The sequence below is a fragment of the Fundulus heteroclitus genome, chromosome 7 (genome assembly GCF_011125445.2).
Source record: "Fundulus heteroclitus isolate FHET01 chromosome 7, MU-UCD_Fhet_4.1, whole genome shotgun sequence".
NCBI classification, from domain to species: Eukaryota; Metazoa; Chordata; class Actinopteri; order Cyprinodontiformes; family Fundulidae; genus Fundulus; species Fundulus heteroclitus.
In genome coordinates, this window is record NC_046367.1 from 35,487,317 (window position 1) to 35,504,996 (window position 17,680).

Genomic DNA, 17,680 nt, shown 5'->3' on the forward strand with positions numbered 1-17,680 from the left:
CCATGTCTGGATAAGTATGGTGAACATGATACATCATGTAGAAATACTTGTACTTTAAGATGTATTCCTATTTCATTGCCAAAAAGTCACATCCATTCATCTAACCGTGCATCCATTTGTTTGTTCACATCCAGCGGTCTGTACTTCTATCAACCCCCAAGTATCTGCTTCTCTACAGTTTGTAGTTTTTAAATTGCACATTTAAATTGCATGTTTAAAGCCTGACCACTGTGGAAGCATCTGCTATAAATAAATAATTTTTTTCTTTTTTTTTCTTTTAGAATAGGCTAAAAAGGAAGCGAGTACTCTTTGCGGTTGGGTAGACATAGAAAAACATGATAGATCATGGAAAAATATGTTCAGACTTTATTTCCTATCACATTATCCATCCATACATGCATGCATTTACGCATCCCTTCATCTTTCCTTTCGTCCTTCAACCCTGTCTCTTCCTGTCAGTAATTTTTAGAGGTTCCTCATTTACAGACTGACATCTGCTAAAATATTAATTTTAAGTTGATAGCGAACCTTTTTGCATATTCTCAAGCTGGGACTGAAAAAGGGACTAGACGGAAACAATTGTATGAAATCTGAGTGTAGAAAAAGTGGAATTTTGATGTTAAAAACAGCCACGAATAAGTGACTAAATAACCAAATTATAACGTCAGGAGGGTAAAAATAAAAATGAATTCACCTATGATGATTCTGGGTGAAACAAGTCCAAATCTGGAAGTTGATGCCAGAGGTGAGGATCTGTTCAGAAAAACCTAGAATGTTTGAAAATACAGACCCTATATTCACTTCATATTCCTCCCTCCAAGAGCCACAGATTTACAAAGCTTTTTTACTAGCATAAAACATATGCTGCTCCCTGCATGATCAATCGAACAAAAACAGATTAAGAGGAGCTGATCCTGATGGACCGTCTATTCGTACGAGGCTCGCTTATGTGTTTCCTACATGTGATCAATAGGAGGTCACTGGTATTAATTGGTTTTTGCTTTTAAAAGACCATTATATATATTTTACAGATCTTAAAAATAAAACTATGATAAACAGTACAAAGATTTCTCATCATATCCCCATACAAATTAACTTAAAAAATGTCAAGGAAAATGGTAAAATAAATAAGGAGCATTAATCTGGTTATTCACTAATATTTTTGATTAAAGCACATGTTTCAGTTTTTAACGTTTCTAGGTAGCATTTCTTATTCTTTTTTTAGGTAGGCGCCGCATCTAACATTGGTCCAAATGAATCTGACAGACAGTACATAAGCTCAGCATTAAAATCTCCCTAAATATTGTAGGAGGAAACGTTATGGTCCAATCAAACAAAAAAAGCATTTCAGCCATTATTTCAAAGGCGTTTGCCAAAAAACAAACAAAAAACAAAACACCACCATCCGCAAGGGAACATGGTGGGAGAATCATGCCAATGTTTTTTTTTTTTCCTCAGATGAAACTGAGGTTTTGTGAAGATGGATGAAATCATTAACAGGTTCAAATGGGACTCCGTTTTTTTTTTCTTCTCAAAACTGGTAGGTGTCTGCTCTGACACCCAAAGACTAAGAGGGGTTTTAGTTTTCAAAGCATTTATCCAGATCAACAAAGAATGGCTATAATAAAAGACAGGTTGTGTTTTGGCTGTCTCGTAGAGAAAACCCGTGGTGTCATGTGAAGAGAGCTGTGAACAAGGATGGAGAACTTGCAATGTAGAGTCAACACTTATTATTGAGTCAAGATGAAGGGTCCTGATAGACAACTGGCTGCTAAACTTAAATCAAAAGGTGCTTCTGCAGCTCGGGTTAGTGTTATGTTTTTACCTATATTCTTCTCACTAATGTTTTTCAGTTATTATTGAACAGCATAGAAGAAATGGACGATGATGGGTTATTTTACACCCACCAAAAACCTACTGTTCAAAACCGGGTGTGCAGACTTTTGAGATCCAACCTTTGCCCCAAACCTCAATTGATTTTTAGTGAAACCTAAGAACGTTCTGCTTGTTGATGTGTGTATAGAAAACAACAGGAGATGAGTAGGAAAACAAAATCTGATTTCTTTGTAGTTTTGTATGCGGCTGATTATCAATCAGAGCCCGTCAATAAGAAAATAATTTCCAATCTGGAGGCTGATTGATCGTTGTATCTCTGCTGCAAACTGTTGAAGTTGCTGACAACAATCAAACACAAACAGGAAAAGAGGTCCAACATTGTGTGTGGTTGTGTTTGTGTGTGTCTCGTGGATTCGTTCACACACTTTTTTGTGTTGTGTTTTTTTTTTTTTATGTGTTACTCTCAGGCCTGGTCCCACAGCTCCCAGTCCTTTCCACAAGTTGTGCTCTCCCAGCAGGATGCAAAGTGAGGGAGCTGTGAAGTCGCCTGAAAGAGATCTAACTGCCAGCGGCAGAAAAATGCAGATCACACAGCTGACAGGAGACAAAACAGCGTCTTTGGGTCAAACTTTCAACGGGATCTTAATCTGCGATGAAGTCCGAGGGAGGCTCACGCAGGCCGGGTGATTCCTGGACGTCTTTCATGTCTGCTTAGTAGCGTCCACCAGGAGCGCGGGGGAAAAGCGAGGGTCACAGCGTTGCAGGACATACATAAAAAAGGAACTTTTACCGTCTTCTTTTGCTTCAGATAGAATTTGATCAAACTTTCCAGCTCCCCCGAGGAGCTTGACATTTTCCTTTGCCTGATTGAGCAATTGTGAAAATTTCTTCAAGGGGCATCCATTTTAATGTCACAGGTAATTTACATCTGAGCATGAGAGGCTGCTTTGAAAAACAAAGAGAAATAAATATGCCAGTGTCGCAGGGATAAATAAGAAAAAAAAAAAAAGAATCAGCAGAATTTAGTTTTACTGGGTTAACCTTGCACATGATTGTGCATCATCTTAGGGATGATAACAAATCTTCGCAACCGCGTCAATGTTCAACATATCCTATTAAGCCTTGACACGTGCAGTTTATCATCACTAAATCAATTGAATATTCCTGCGGGGAAAACGGGGGGAAATCCATCTCCTGTAAGGACAATGCCTTAAATAAACAGCCCACAGACAACAGGCACAAACTGCTCTTCTTTCACCTGATCCCCTCTCGTCCTTTCCTCACTTTCAAACACACACACACACACACGCTCGCACATAAACACACTTTCCCTCTCATGGAAATTGTTTCATTCCTTTTAGTCAATCTAGCTAATGCAAAAATCATGTATGTCAGTCTTTAAATATTTAATACTAACAGCGGCAGGATTGAAATACAACATTGAAGAAGCATTACTCCTTCTCCTCCTGAAAGGTACAAGAGCTCTGAGAGCCGGAGAGAGAGGCAGCCGCTTTTGCTCCACAATGTCAGGCTGAGCGAGAGAGAGAGAGAGAGAGAGAGAGAGAGAGAGAGAGACTGACTCTCTCTCTGCTATTTTCAATGATAATTTGGTTGCCATGCACTCCCAGTTACCTCGTGTAGAGGTGCTGTTGAAGTGTGGTTTGCTTTGGAGAGAGAATGAAAAGTACACAAATGCCTCTGACAGCTCAGTGTTTTCCATCTGTTGGAAGCAGACTTTGTTCCTTAGCATAAGAGAATTTGGTCGGAGGAGAAACACTGTTGCTGCGTGGAACTTAGTGAGAGATGCAGCTCAATGATCCAGCAAAAAGCCATGAATTTTGCATGCGGGTCTGCATCCTGGGAAACACACCCCCCTCCTTGGAACCTGGGTATAAAGGCAAAGAGATTCTGTCTTCCCCCCTGTTGTTCACTCTCATGTCACTTATCTGTTGTTTCATTTGAGAAAACTGAAAAAGTAAAAAAAAAAAAAAAAAAAAGAGAGATTTGATTCATTCAGCAAAAGAGAAACTTTGAGAAAGTTTTGCACTCACCACAGAGAAGTCCTCAACTGAGCAGTTTTGTCCACTAAAATTGCAGCTCATCAGCATCTCCTCCAGCTGGTGTCCCGTCCTGTTGAAGATGTCCTGCATGTCGGGGGCAGGGTACATCAGATCGGTGGGTTTGTGCCCGTCCCTGTTCTTGGGGGGCAGACCCGTCAAGTTTGCCAGATGATAGATGTCGGCATCGGTGAGAGCCGAGAAGCGAAAGCGGTTGATGTTGCAGATGGTCACCGCGGGGAAGACCATCTCCGGGGTTGCCTCCTCGTTCAGAGCGGTCACATGAGGATGCTCCAGGTAGGAGATTGCACACTTGGCCGCCTGGTACAGAAAGAGCGCCAGAGAAGTCAAGAAGGCAAGAGCCCAGAGAGTCTGCCGGATACCCCAGGCGGCCAGAGACGAAGATGTGGTTGATCCCATGGAGGGAGCAGGAGTTGGCAAACCCTGCCAAGTCTTTGGCCGGTGGAGTGCAGCTCTCTTCGATCAGGCTCTCCTTATCCCCATCTTGCTTGCTTTTCTGCTTCTCATCCTCCTCTGCAAATTTGATTTTGCAAACAAATTCGATAGGCATGTGGGCAGCCAGGTCTGCGTTTTTTTTCCCTCTTTCTTCTTCTTGATGGCAGCTTTCAGCCCTGGATCACTTCCCTCCTACTTCTCCAGCTTTTGTCCACGGAGCGGGATACAACTCCGGAAAGAAGAGCGAGGGGGGGAAAAAAAAAAGACGAGAGAGAGTTTGTTGCTGCTGCTGCTGTCGCTGCTGCTGCCTGCGCTGTGACTGATAGTGCTGCTGCTGCTGCTGCTTCTGCTGCCACGGCTCCTTGTGACTACAGCGCTGCTGCTGTGCTGCTGCTGCTGCTGCTGCTGCTCTGAATGCTTGTCTCACTACTTGATCAGCTCACACGGTCCTACTTATCAGTGGTAATACAGCTGTCAGAAACAAGGGATAACAACAAAAACACCCTTGCATGCTGCCCCAAAGGTAAAGAGGAAATGCAGCTTTTTTTAAAAAAAAAAAAAACAGCCTAAAATAGGAACAGGAAGATTAATTTTTCATGGGAAGATAAAATTGTGATTATTTCCTCCTGACTGGCGCCAGTCACAACTTCTCCCGGTCAGCCTCCTCTGTTAACCCTCCCCCTCCCCTTTCTGCGTAATCCACTTGTTTTGGTGGCGCTTTCACTTCTTGACCTGAATGCAGCCGCCGTCAGAGGTTGTTACCCCACACAGCTGGACCACAGGAGGTCAACATGCTTTAATGTCACCTCGAATAACGTCTCAAGAGAACGTCTAATTGAAAGATTAATGAGCAGAAGTAAGACCGAGCGGCAGGAAATAAAAAGTACGCCTATTGATCGGGCGAAGTGTGTCTGTCAGAGATGAAGAAAGGCAGCACAACGACGTCGGCTTATTACAAAAATAATGGCAGCATCACAAGTCTCCTGCATGAATCCAAATGAGCAAACGCACCCCCGATCGGAGCCCAATGCAACGGAAGATGTTGAAACAAAAGTATCGATCCACCTCCCATCCCTAACCTTTACAGTGTGTGTCTCGGTGCCGTTAATGGCCCCTTTCCAAGTTGCCAAACAAAATTATGCAAATAGAAGGAAGAAAAGTGAGAGCCCTAATGCATGTTATTCCCCTTTAAAGGGAATTAGTCATGCAGGTCACATCGCGAGGGGCTGAGACCTCCAGAGAAAAAGGCATATTTAAAAGTGAATTCAACCGCGCCGATCACACGAGCCAAGTCAAGTCAAGGAGGGCATCTGAAATGTGCCTTCATGGGAAACGGGAGTACATGCTGGTGCAAAAACAAATAAAGGGACAAAAACTGATTGCTGATCATCACGCTTCCTGGGCATTTTCTTCTGGAAAAGACAAGTCACCGAAGAGAATGTTTTGAAGAAAGTGTTTGTTAAATTGAAATGATAAAATGTCAAACATTACATTTTAAATCAGAGTAATAAGTTTCCTTTAGATTTTGATTGAAGCACAGTATGATAGAAGCATTGATTGAGTTAAGATGAGAAATACCGTTTGTATTCTCAAATTTTATTTTATAATCCATTGTCAAAAAGTTGTGTCATCCATCCATCCATCCATCCATCCATCCATCCATCCATCCATCCATCCATCCATCCATCCATCCATCTTTCTGTCCATGGATTTATCATCTGTATGTATCATCATTCTTTCATCTCTCCGTCTTTCCATCCTTCCATGCATCCCTCCAGCAATCTGCTTGTTTATCTTCTATCCATCTGTCCAGTCATGGGTTTTTATTTGTCCATCCTTCTATCTGTATGTCTGTCCGTCTAGCCATCTGTTCACGTGTTGTCAACGCATCCATCCATACATTTCTCCATCAGCCACCCATCCATTGGCTCAAAAAACTCTCTCACAAGATGGTGCTGGAAAACGTGTCGGGGAAAATCTGCTAAACTAATCCTTTGTCCATGTTCCTTTTGTATATCTCTTTTCAAGCAGGCTTGTCTGTCATGGTGTTTTCCAGTGAGATAAACAGAGATATGAAGGATATTAGTTTTAGTTTTGCAGAAGAGAAGCGCCCATGTTTGGGCTCAGCCTCTGGCAGGCACTGTGGTCCACTAACAGCAGTGTTTTATGTTGTCATCCCCTGAGGATGCTGGGGTTATTTACAGTCTCACGGAGGGAATGAAAGCTCACAGTCCACGCCACGGCTAAATACCAAATGTGAATAAAAAAGCATGCGGACACATCTGGTGGATGAAAACCACTCAAGGAGTAGATGGCGTCGTATTAGTTTGTCAGAGCCAATTTCCCTCTAAACAGGAGGCTCGCTTTGTGTGTGATGCCCTAAAAACAAAACAGCACAATTAAATGCCACTGACCTTCAAGTTATTTTTGACATTATGAATAATGCCACATTTTCTGCAAAAACATTAGCAGGGGCTCTTTGTACTTTAGGGCCCCATAAATAAAAGGGGGGGCTTTTTGTTTTATCCAACGCAGCTTTATAAGCATTTGTCAAGAAGCATTTAATTGCGGTTTGCTTAGGGTGTTAAAAAAAAAGCTTGTGAAACTGGACAATTGATGTCCTCTCAGAGAAAATACTGATCGTTTTAATACACAAGAGCTCCATCTGTTGGATGTCTTCGCTGTCAGTGGGTTTTTTTTGTCATCTGCTGCTTTTCAATTTGAGACACAAACCTTAAGAGAAGTTTTGATAGCGCACATTAATGTTTAACAACTCAAAGGTGTGCAAAACTCAATTCAGAGCAAGAAAATGCCTATTTACTTGCCTGTCCTTTAGCTGTGTTTCTGATGGAGTTCAGACTTGAACAGTTTGTTGTGGGGAATGGGAAGATGGCTACCAATGTACACTAAAACCTTGTCCCAATGAGAACAGTCTGTTCTAACAATCTTTTTGTTTTTCATTTACAACAGATTACTAGTAAGCATTACACTGTTTGTAGAACTATCCACACAAAAACACTGCAAATGACCTAAAACACTACAGTAACTATGCCTGGTGTATGTTGTGTTGTAACTCTGCCACAGACATGCACCAAAAAGAAAAAAAAAAAAAAAGCACAGAGTATGCGCACGATGTTGATGTACTCATGCTTGAGGATTAGGTTAGAGTTGGGGTTGGTTTTTATTCTAAAAAAAAGCTGTGCACTAGTTATCAACACAAAAACTTGTTTTGGAGCCCTTAATATGAGTTTTCCATTTGAACCTAAAGCCAAAAGAGGAAACATACTTTTGCCTTTCCACATTCTCAGTTATCAGGGTCATGGCAACAGCAAACAGGCTTAAATAGGAGGCAACCGGACTTTTGCTCAGGCTTTCTGAAAACGTTTTAACACCTATCAAGCAGTCTTTGTCAGTTCTGGTGGCTGCCTGTAGTTGGAGGGCTGCTGTTTTTAACCCAAACAGCAGCGCTCCATCTACAGGTTGCTGGAGTGCAAGCCACTCCTGGGTAGGTGTGAAAAGGTTTTCAGAAAATGGTTGCCTCTGATTTAAGAGTGTTTGCTGTCAAAAAGACTTTTGGGTTCAAGATAAAAACAGGTTTGTAAACAAAAAGATTGTAGTCAACAGTTGACAACAAATTAGCATGAGTTTTCAGCACGTCTAAAAAGCTATTACCAGCGGTGGGTAAAAGGAAACTATTTATAGTTACTAGTTACTTATCCCAAAAACAGTTATTGACAGTTACTGCAACATCAAAGTTACTTATTACCAGACAAAGTAACATGCCGGTAATTTTTCTGATGTAAAATATTAATGAGGTACAACGGGGTTATCAAATATAAAATGCATAATAATACAATGGACTAAATGTCTGAAAACATTGTACACTATACCATTTTAGTGTGTGGTGGAACAAGTGAGTCAAGAGTAAGACACCTATCAATTGTCAACATGATTATTATGTTCAGTGTGTATAATAAAATAACAATAAAAAGTTACAATTATTGCACATTAACAGGCTACAACTTGCTATAAAATGGGTATAACAAAAAAAAAAAAAAAGATTTTCATGCACCAAACCAGAATAAAAAAAAAAGTGTAGTAAAATTGAATAGGGGTCACACAATTCCAAGCAACAGCCAGATAGAATGTACTTCAAGTATTTTTGCGATTATTATAATAAAATGTAAAACTAAGTCACCAAGTTGCCATTACTTAAACAAAATATAACCGAAAAGTATAAGCTTCGGCCTACTTCTGACCATTCATTAAAAATCCAAAAGGTACTGCTTGTAATGCTGGATTTACCTTTACCTCTTCAGATTAAAGAAGCCTCTTGGAGAAGAGACGAAAGGTTTCAACAAATAAGAACCCTTCCAGAGGACCTACAAATTTTTTATTGTGGTCTTAATTCAATCCAATGCAACTTTATTTATATAACGCCAATTCCCAACACATTGCATCTCGAGGCACTTTACAAAGTCAATTCAATCAAATCGCACAGACAGATTGGTTAAAAAGTTTCTATCTAAGGAAACCCGGCAGATTGCATCAAGTCATTGACTTGCAACAATCACTCCTCATGAAAGAGCGTGTAGCCACAGTGGATAGTCATCTGAATGTAGTGTAAAGTGCTTTGGGGTTCTCTGGACATGATATAGCACAATACAAGTAGAGGCCATCTAAACCTGTTCAGATCATTCACCCATCCTAAATCTCCTACAGCAGGGATCTTCAGCATAAGTCCTCAAGGGCCAGTGTCCTGCAATCTTTAGATATCTCTGCTTTAACACAAGTGAGTCAAATAATCAGGTTGTTAGTAGGACTCTGGAGAACTTAACTGCTACCGAGGAGGTAATTCAACCATTTGATTTTGGGTGTGTTGGACCAGGGACCCATCTAAAAGTTTGAGGACACCACTCCTCGAAGACTGGAGTTGAAGACCCCTGTCCTACAGCCTTGGAGGGCTTTTTTTGCTGAAATTTTTTTCAGGCTTTTCCAAACCCCATTGATATTGCTTTGCTGCAACTGGTCTTCTATCTTCTTTGTGTAGATATGTTTTCCATTCCTGATCGTCTTTCTGAGTTCCTTTGACATAGCTCTAAGCTCCTCCTTGTTTTCCTGATCCACAGGCCCTTTCCTTCTTCTGGAGGAGAACCTCTATTTGAGAGTTGAGCTAGCATACCTTCCTGAGAGGCAGAGTGTTGTCCACACAGAAATCAACATAGTCTGTGATATATTTTGTGATCCTGTCAATGTCCTCTCCATGCGGAGCGCAGAAACAATCCCTCATAGCGTCTTCAGCCTCCTCAGACCATACCTTTACTGTGCATCTCACAGCTGGTTTTCTGTGTGCAAGGGGTTAATACACTGGCTGAAGATGAACCAGGTATGATTAGAGCACCGTAGTGGAGGGAGAGGTGATGAGCTGTGTGCCCATTGGTTTTTCGCATAGAAGAAGTCGAGTCTCTCAGGAGATCAGCAAAACGGCTTGTAGATGCTGTGTTTGGAGTCTGCTGGTGACAGTGTTTTAAAAAATCACAGGCTGCTGTTGCATCAATGGCAAAGGGGGAAAGATTCAATAATATTACCATAATATCTGTGAACTCCTACGGATTGTAATGTAGCCTCATGCTATCAGCTAGCTTTATACTGCATAGTGTCTGTTTGATAGTTAAATGCTTAGAGTTGCACCATAAATCAGACCGATACCCCGCCCCTGCTAGTTCTGTCATTACGGAGTAAATGAAAACCCTACATGTTTATGTGAGTATCTGGAGTTTAGGTATATAGCCAGGTTAGTGCCACTAGCTCATCTACCTAGTTGGGAAGGGATCTCACATTTCCAACCTTTTCCTCGTCCAGTTGCAACATCCGATGCCAACATGGGAGCTGCATTTCTTCTTCCTCAGCATTAGGGGAGCATCAGGTCCCATGATTGGAGGCAGCATAGCGGAGCCAACGGCTGATGTCTTGTGTAAACATTGGATGTGTAGCTCCGCATGCAGTCTCCAAATACAATTGTTACAAAAACAGAAAATAAAAAAGTTGTACACAAAACAGCTTCATAATGTTTATAAGCAAGGTGGAAAAAACATGTGACACACGGCAAATCCAAAAATAGAGTTCAAAAGCTTAATGCTGCAGCACAGCTAACTGTTACAGGAGCTAAGAAAAGTTGCTTTAAAAAAGCAGTAATTTAAATCTCCCACGAGCCATGGCTGCAACAGTCTTGGGATAGTTGATCACCAACAAGTTCATGGCTATTACAGCAAGGCAGGTTTTATTGTTACAAATTGTACACAGAAAGACCAATGTTTCATGACTCTGGCCACACCTGTTGCTTGGCAACATTGTCACAACGAACAGGTTATTATCAGCAATATCCCAGATTATGTCAGATGTTTAAATAATATGCCCATTACAGTGGGCACACACACCCACAGTATAGAAAAAAACAAAAGACTTTTTGGTCACACCCAATTCTTCCAGATCAGCCAAACAATGATCTAAAGCAGACCAGTAAGACCACCTATTAATGCCTCAAAAAAGCTCTTGGATTAGTGCAGTCAAAGTCTGGATTTAAAATCAGATTGAGATGCTTTGTAATTACTTTAAACAGGCCCTAAGTGCTCATAAACCCTCCAACGCTGTTTAATTAAACAATTCTGCACAGAATACAGGGCCAAAGTCCCTCCACAGTAACATAAGAGTCATTGACAGGTATCACAGGTGCTCAAGGGTGGCATAACAAGAGAGTTATTAGGGTTCAGGGGGAAACAATGTTTTTGCATGGGGCCAGGTTGCGTTGTATAGCTTTTTCAGAAATAAAATCTTTATTCGGAACTTAATTTTGTATTTACTCGGGGTAACTGTGTGGTAATAAAATGTGTTTGATGATCTAAAAGTGAAACAGAAAAGGAAAAAGAAAGAAATCTGTAAGGGGGTTAATATTTTTTTGTGGTACAATGTTTAGAGAAACATGTCTTAAATTGAGTCCACTGTACGTTTTGAAAAGTGGAAACCTTTCTGAGCTGTATATCAGTAATAGCTTATCTAAGGAAGAAAAAAAGAAAACAGAATCTACTCCCAGGATGTATCACTCTTGCTTTCTTTGTTGCAACAAAACATTTCTTCAGGCTATTTGGTCTTCTGCAACCATCTCACGAATGATAAATGTTAAGTTAGAGATCCAATCAAAGGTACCCGTCAAGTCATCTTTGGAACAAAACAAATTAAAGCTTCATTGTTGGTTTTAACATCTAAAAGATGCTAACTGCTGAGCTTTTGGCATGGCATAAGCCTACATTTTCCAGAAGAGCAGAGTAATTAGCTAAGAAGCACACACCTGGGTGAGCTGATAGACTTGTGTTGGCAGAAAGCTGTGGGGGGAAAAACAAAATGAAACTCTTCATTCAGACGTTGATAGAATGACAATAATTTCTGCATTCTAGTTGTTGATTCTGTCAGGGGAAATAAAGGTAACCATGTGTGAGGATATATGAAAAATAAAAACCACATGAAAAAGTCAAGATATTTTATAACCTCTTAATGTGTGACTGTTTAATCTTTGTTTAAAAAAATCTTTCAGTTTTTGAAAGAAATGCAAATTTTATGCTGACCGAATAATTACACTAATAGACAAACACATTTTTAAAGACCTATAGCTTTTCTCTGGTGGATAAAACGTTCATTAAATCCATAAAGAGGTCTTTAAAATCCAATGTATTTATCTCCTCAGGAGCATAAACATTATCAGCAAAATTGTAGCTATGAGATTTGTTGTTAATGTGTGTGTACGCAAATAATGTTTTTTTCTTTCTTTTTTTTTTACATTAAAGCATTTTCCAAGCACCCTGCAACCAATTGAAGCAATTAATAGTGCATGAACAAAGGTTTTAACCCAATGAAGATTACATGCAAAGTACTTGATGTTATTGGATTTTTTTAAACTCTGCAATATCCAACAATCTGCTGACTAAGGGGTTCTTAATTTTTATGTTAATCTTTGTCCTAATTGAATTTTCTTGCTTTTACACTTTTGATAGTGGTCTAAAGTACATATATTCAGCATCTTTAAAACAATGCAATATATACTGAAGGAATACATGAAAAGGCTTTATACAAGTGAATACATCTGTTATGATGTAAAACAATTGTACTATTTTGTTTGCTTAATGTTAAGTTAAATTTTGACTTAAGATGGGACATTTCTGTTGTGAAACTAATACAGGATTAAGTATTTTTCATCATTTTCAAAATTAAATCAAAATAGTGACTTTTTTTCTCACATTGGCGTGGGGGGGGGTGTTGGGGTGGGGGCGTCATTTGCTGTCCATTAAAAAGACAGTGTGCATTACATTACAGATGATGCAGTGTAAGATTTCCTCATTGATGCATCATGGGATAGGGTCACAAGCTGGGACACTAGAGCTGTAGCCATGCCTCCAAATTGCACATGTTGGCTGGTTGCGGCGGATCAAAGAAAGCTGTAAGTTGTTTTGGGCTGCAGTTCAAATGCTACATGTATTTTTCACAATCCCAATATACTGCATTTTCTGTTGAAGAAGAACTGTGAGCAGGTGCTGATAGCATTTATAATCCAATTTTAACATGATTGAATTGTGTAATGAATACCCAGAATCTGGAGACCCAGAAGTTCAGCCGACACAGAGAATTAACATTTTAAATGATTTGTCAATAAACTGGTGTTGCCGGAAAAGGAACTGGCTGGCACTTCAACTGGAATCACTGTGGGGAGAAGAGCAGGTTTAGTGGCCGGGAACAACTCAGTGATGGTGATAGTGCACTGTATCAAAGCCACTAACCTTTCTAAGATGCCGGGAGGTTAAGACTGGCTCTGAAGATTGATTCCAATGGCTCCGTCTGAACAATTTGGATCACTGACTGACAAATCTAAATCACTGCATGGCTTGGCAGGGCTAAGGCAAGTGCGGTGGTTGTTGTCTGTTTGGTGGTCATGCACAGGGAAACTGTCTACAAGGCATAGGTGTCCAGCAGGGCTACACAAGACGTGAGTCCAGAATTCAGGCAAGATAATCGATAATGAGAGGCACAAAGTGAGAAGAGGTTTCCCAACTGGGGGAGGGACAAGAGATAGGTCTGAGGTCCAGGCTTGGGTCGTTAACCAGAGGCAGGTGAATCCAGACAAGGGCAGAGACAGGCAGGCTTGGTCTAGAGGGAAGGCAGGAGATCGATGTCCAGAACGCAGAAGCTAACTGGAGAATCCGATAAGGGCAAGGCAGGCAGGATAAAACCGGAACGAGACAGGTCAAGAGGTCAAAACAAGAAACGCAGGATGGGCTACTCACGTGATGGCTTTCAAGAATCTGGCAGTTACACACTGGGAGAGCCAGGAATATATAGTGATCCTCCCAGGTGCAGCGTCACCCAGTAATCGGAGACGCCACTGGTGTAACCACTCCAATATTGATTGCAGGTGCAGCACAGGGAGCAAGGAAAGACGTCATGAGACTGCAAACAGGAGCGTTTCAGGCAGAAACAGACAGGAATCATAAATTAAATATGTGCAGAGTGCATAAAACTAGAGCTCAAACTAATCAGAAAATATTGAGCACACAATCAAACTCTCTTCAGTGTGGTGACGCGTTGCAAAGAATCAGAAAGTACAAAAGAGACAAAATACAATCTGATTCCCATTCAAGCTGCTCTGACAAGGAACTATGATTTGTTAAAGCATCGTTCACCGGCGTAAAGCCTTGCACTGCAAGGCTGTCTAGGTGCACCAGCAGGTGCGTCGTCACACCTGGTGCCAGATAGGGCCAATCAGGTAGAGCTTAAAGAGGAGCGGGTTCTCCAATACAGATGCCAAATCTTTTTGATCACGAGCGGTAATAATATGTCTTAGTTCCTGTGTACCTTGGCATTCCTTTTTTTACTTCTTTGTTGCCCTCCTTTCAGGAAACAAGTTTTCCACTTTACACACTTTTCCTTGATTTCAGTGCACTGCATCTTCCCTCTCAGAGTTTGTTGGAGAACCCACCTCGAATCTCCCTCCAGGAATCACCTCACTGGTCCCTTGGCTGCTACCCTGGTTCTTGGAGTCAAGACCCCACAACAACAGGCCAGCATTACTCGCCACCCTGTTGATCCCCAGCACTCCATCACCTCTGGAAGAAATTCTGGAAGGAAACACCAGAAATAACCTCTCACCAGTGCCTGCCAATCTCAGCCTCTGTGGATATACTCACCTTTCCCCCTTGGAACTCCACCATAACACCAACAGAAAGCCAACCATCTCATTCATAATGTTCATCATAGATTAGCCATATCCTGCATTTTATGATAATTTATCTCTCCCCAGGGCCATTCTAGATTTCTCTTGTGAACCTGGAAGAACAATTCATTCATTCAGTTCAAACCTCTCTTTGGCATATGCATTTGCTGTGTGCTTCAGAGTCTCAAACCGAAACCAACACGAAATAGAGGGATTAACTCTTTGTCTTCTCAAACCCCCAGTTGGTCATTCCAGATTGCCGTTCACACAGAGCCTGGTTTATTCCTGGTAAAGGGGAGTTCTCGTCTCCACTGTTGCTTCATGCATGCTCAGTATGAGGGATTGTTGCAAAGTCATCAACAATGCAGACGCCTGTCCACTGTGGCTCCACGCTCTTTCAGGAGGAGTGAATGCTACTTCTCAAGACTCGATGCAATCTGATGGGTTTCCTTAGATAGGAAACTTCTTGACCAATCTGTCTCTATGATTTGATTGAGTTTGACAAGGTAAAGTGCCTTGAGATAACATGTGTTGTGAATTGGTGCTATATAAATGAAATTGAATTGAACTGAATAAGTGGAACACAGCTGTTATATGAGACAGAAAGGCCACAGATGGCATAGAAGATTACCCATGCTTGTTTAAAATATTTTTGCACTCTTATCAGAATAAAGAATGTGGTGGAGAGATTGAGAGACGCCACAAGGGCAAGTTCTTTGGTCCAGAGTTCTCTTTCTATGCCAACAAAACACATTTGAATTCATATTTGAACATGTTGAAGCATCTCTGACGTGTAAGACAAGATGCAATGAACGTGTTAAGCCCCAGGCAGACATGCTGTTGCTTTGTGGTGGTATGTTACACCAACCGAATAAATCAGCTGTGCGTTTGGTGTTGGAGTTTTACTGCAGCATTGCAGCAAGCCCTTCATAAAGGCTGAGTCTGCCTGTAGATTGGTGTTTTTAAAGAGATTAGAGGATTAATGAGGATACCGTGTGTGTGCTGGTGCCATTAATTGTACACACATTTCTACCATCGCTTCCCTGCAGAATGTGATGTTATATTTCAACTGCCACACAATTTCTTACTAACTAAGCAACTGTATAGCATATTTTAAAGAGTCCAAGGGTACAACAGTGGGTTTAACTTTACCTGGTCTCCAAATTCCCCTTGAGATGAGACCTCGACTATCATGTCAGATCCATGGAGATTTATTTTTCAACTTTCTGCTAGAGTGCAGGATACTACAGCTCTAGCGGCGCTCATGCATCAGTAGGTCTCATAAGTGTGAGCCTTACACCTTAGTACAGACCTGCAAAATAAGATACACACATGTTTACATACATTGTATTAAAAGACAACTATTCTCTTTTTCTCACTGGGTGACATAGAACCAGACATGTTTTATTCATCTTTGAATTCATAAGTTTACATCCACTAAGAAAGCTATGCCCGAAAACTATATGGAAAAGCTCAGGTGATGATCGTATAGGTTTGTAAATGTCTGATCAGTTAATACAAAAAAATCTGAGTTAATTGTGGATGTATGTAAAGCCACAATTCAAATGCACAGCTTCCTTGTGTGACACAAAACTAAGGGAATTATGTGGAAATAATAAGGCAACGTCAGAAAACACATGCCAGTAAGGTACAACTTGGGCACAAATTGATCATAGAAATTGACAATGACTCCAGGCATGTTGCTGTCAACGTTCTGGAGAGGCCAAACCAGACACTCTTCTCACTCTCATAAATAATGAGGGCAGATCTGAAAAAAGTTTGCATGTGCCTACAAACCTGACTAAGAAAAGTTAAAATAGTTCTGTCAGAAAGATAATGTCGCAATTTCATAAAACTGTTGAAAGAAATTTGTGGAAGTATACCAAATTATAATTTTTTTTACCCAAGTACTACTCTTTAAAAAGGTCCTGGATTTTATTCTTGAGAATATAAATAAGTTGGTAACTGACCAAAAACAGGAAAAGTTCATTCTGATTTAATACACCGCCAGGGTAAAAAGAAGGTTAAGTGCATTTTGTACATTGGGAGTGAATAAATCTGGTTTTTGAACCGAGTAACTACCTTAAAACACTACATAAGCTTATACTGATACAATAAAGTTTATGCCATCAATATAACACTACAGTTTAATAGTTCCTAATCATTAAAGCACAGTCCTTTGTAAATTCTTCTTTAGCCATGGACTTATTGCTTAACTCTCCCCAATTACCTCCTTTGACTAGATAAAACCTTAAGATCTCAAGTAAAAAACAAAAGCTTTCTTTTTAAAGTGGATAGCTTTTGGAGGACCATATTTAATTTTTTTCTAAGAGGCTGCAGTGCAATCTTTAGACTTTTCAACTTTCTCTTCTGCTCAATATCAGATAAGTGATTTTAGATGAAAATAACTTCACCCAATAGTCTTTTTATGGACTATATCGGTAAAAGGAAAACTGGATTTTAGATATGTGCAAATAATTGCCGTGTGTTTTTGTTGCCCGCTCGTCTTGACCAAAAATTATGAAATATACACTTTGTTTACTAATCAGAACATCATTAGCCAGTGATGACCCAAAGCATAATAATTTGTTCTGAAATCAAAGGTGGATGCAAACATTATTTTATTCTGACAATAGTTCAAATCTTACGTAAAGTGCAGAAATAATGCCTTATCCAGGCTAACAGATAATTTAACCAAGACAGTGATGGCGTCTATATCCACAAAAAGAGAACTGAGTAACTTTTAGCCCAGAAATGTTAAAATATCACTACCAGTTGTCATTCAACAGCATGTCTGTTCTTCTTGCTGGTTATATTAAACCTGACCTCTGATTCAACTTGTTATTCTTCTCGGTTCACCCATGTTCTCGTCAAAAATTTAGTAAAAATCATGATATTCACATGAATTTTCATTGCTATAGTAACAATACACATGTTTACCTTTAAATCCTGGAGTCAGGCTAATTAACATAACCCTTTTGCTCACAAGCTTTGCTGTATTTTTCTGTCTTTGATAATTTTTTTGAAATGCATGATTTGCTTGAGGGTGTTTTGTGGTTACGGGTCAACCAAGAGC

At 40.3% G+C, this 17,680-nt stretch overlaps 1 pseudogene; it reads right to left on the bottom strand.

Annotated features, from left to right (window-relative positions):
- Positions 1–2,299: 2,299 nt before the first annotated feature.
- On the bottom strand, positions 2,300–10,607 carry LOC118563558 (annotated as a pseudogene).
- Positions 10,608–17,680: the final 7,073 nt, after the last annotated feature.